The sequence below is a fragment of the Lactuca saligna genome, unplaced genomic scaffold, assembly GCF_052625555.1.
Source record: "Lactuca saligna cultivar CGN05327 unplaced genomic scaffold, ASM5262555v1 scaffold_24, whole genome shotgun sequence".
Lineage (NCBI taxonomy): Eukaryota > Viridiplantae > Streptophyta > Magnoliopsida > Asterales > Asteraceae > Lactuca > Lactuca saligna.
This window is the reverse complement of record NW_027629831.1, coordinates 77,501-80,000: the sequence shown is the minus strand read 5'-3', so window position 1 is coordinate 80,000 and position 2,500 is coordinate 77,501.

The following is a 2,500-nucleotide window of genomic DNA, read 5'->3' as shown; positions in this document are numbered from 1 at the left end:
AACACATGCCACTTTAACGCCTATCTTTTCCCAATCATCAGCACAAATCAAATGCTGGCTAGCACCAGTAGCACGTCAAACATAGATCAGCAAGCACATCGTCATCGAATTGCCACACAAACAGCACCATCCCAAACTTCCAAAGCTAGACCACAACCCTGGATCGGTGTCGCAGAGACCTAACGAGGCATCCCCACACCACGCCAAGGCCCCCACTCGGAGGGGTATTATGCCACCGACTAGGAATCAAGCAACAGTCACCCAAGCTCGCGCTCAAAGGCAGTCTGGCACCTTCATCCCTTCCCATGCTCACCCACGGCTCCCCCCCTATATATACATATTGCACAAGGAGCTTGGTGACAGCAACACCCATTGCTTTCCCTGAGGATGTATATTTCTTAGTATGCGCACGGCGTCGAGGCACAGGTGAAGCCAACGGGGCTAGTTTCTGCGCCCTATGTCGAGGAAAATCAAGGCAACGGGCTAGTGTATGGGCACAACGTCGAGGAGACTCAAGGAGATGGGGCTAATTTTCAGGTCACCGTTCGAGAAATCAAGGCAACGTGTTGGGGGGGATGGCCTCTTTCATGGGTCGTGGGGCTTGGCTTGGCATGCCTCGTGTGTGCTCGATACAGCCTCACGATTCTTATTTGCCCATCAACCATGCCGGGCACCTATGAGAATGAGACCCCATGGTACCCCCTATATATACATATTGCACAAAGAGCTTGGTGACAGGAACAGACATTGATTTCCCTGATGATGCATAATTTTTGGACACACACGACTTGGGGGCGAGGGGACACGGGAGTGGGGCGCCAATGGGGGGCGTTTTGGCCCCATTTTCGTCAAGAGCGGGCGTCTTGGCCATGCCTTGAGCGTGCCAGCCTCGAGAGCCTTGGGCGTTGGACACCCTTGGGGCGCCAATGGGCAGCAGTCCCATGGTTCCCCTATATATACATATTATACAAAGAGCTTGGTGACAGGAACAGACATTGATTTGCCCAAGGATGCATAATTGTGCGAAATCGTCCATAACTCGCTCGAATTAATTCGGATTGACACAAAATTTTGTAGGGATGCTTTTTATTATAAATGAAAAGCTTTGAAATAAATAAAAAAAAAAAAACAAAATGTCATGTTTGAGGCGTAAATGTTTGTGTCCTATCCTTGGTCATGCCTTGAAGCGATGGTTCCCTACTTGTTGGAATGTCGCTCAAATCAAGTAGGAATGCCATTGAAAATTTGTGTGGGTCGTTGTTAACATAGACGAATGGACTTGAAATGAAAATATATCATATTTGGGTGTTTGTCCCTGTCGCCTGGTGATAGGCAGGCAGATAAGGCTTTTAGGTATTCATAAGTGGCTTAGATGAACTCGAAAGAACACGAGTTGATCGGATTGGAACTCATATATTCAATTTACTATGTACTAAGTAGGAACTACACTTTGCTCCCTTCATCGTTTGACTTGCTTAGAAATCTGCTCATGGTTTGTCAAGGCCCCTTGTTCCTTAGACCGATGAGGATGGGATTGGGTTGCTCATGGGCATGTGTGTGGCAAGATGCCTTGTTCCATTGGTCGTTCATGGGTGTTCGTGTACGAAGTAAACTTGTTCCCTTGGTCGTTCATGGGGTTGTGTGTGGGAAGAAGCCTTCTTCACTTGGTCGTTCATGTGTGTTTGTTTGGGAGGTAGCCTTGTTCCCTTGGTCGTTCATGGGAATGTGTGTGGCAATACGCATTGTTCCTTGGTCGTTCACACCCTTGTTCCCTTGGTCGTTCATGGGTCTGTGTGTGGGAAGAGGCTTTGTTCCCTTGGGTAGCCTGCTTGCCTTGCCAGCCCCGTATGCATTGTTCCCTTGGTCGTTCGTGGATGGGTTTGTGCGTGGCAAGGTTGCCTTGTTCCCTTGGTCGTTCATGGGCATGTGTGTGGCAAGGTGCCTTGTTCCCTTGGGTGGCTTGCCTTGCCAGCCTCGCTTGCTTAGGTTTCCCAACACACCTGTCGGGCACCAAGGGTGGTATTAGTCCCCATGTACCCCCTATATATACATAATGCACAAAGAGCTTGGTGACAGGAACAGACATTGATTAGCCCGAAGATGCATAATTCCCAACACCATGCCTTGTTCGTCATACACGCTTCTGGGCACCAAGTGGTGGTAGTCCCCCATGGGCATTTGTGTGGCAAGGTTGCCTTGTTGCCTTGGTCGTTCGTGGGCATGTGTGTGGCAAGGTGCCTTGTTCCCTTGGGTGGCTTGCCTTGCCAGCCTCGCTTGCTTAGGTTTCCCAACACACCTGTCGGGCACCAAGGGTGGTATTAGTCCCCATGTACCCCCTATATATACATAATGCACAAAGAGCTTGGTGACAGGAACAGACATTGATTAGCCCGAAGATGCATAATTCCCAACACCATGCCTTGTTCGTCATACACGCTTCTGGGCACCAAGTGGTGGTAGTCCCCCATGGGCATTTGTGTGGCAAGGTTGCCTTGTTGCC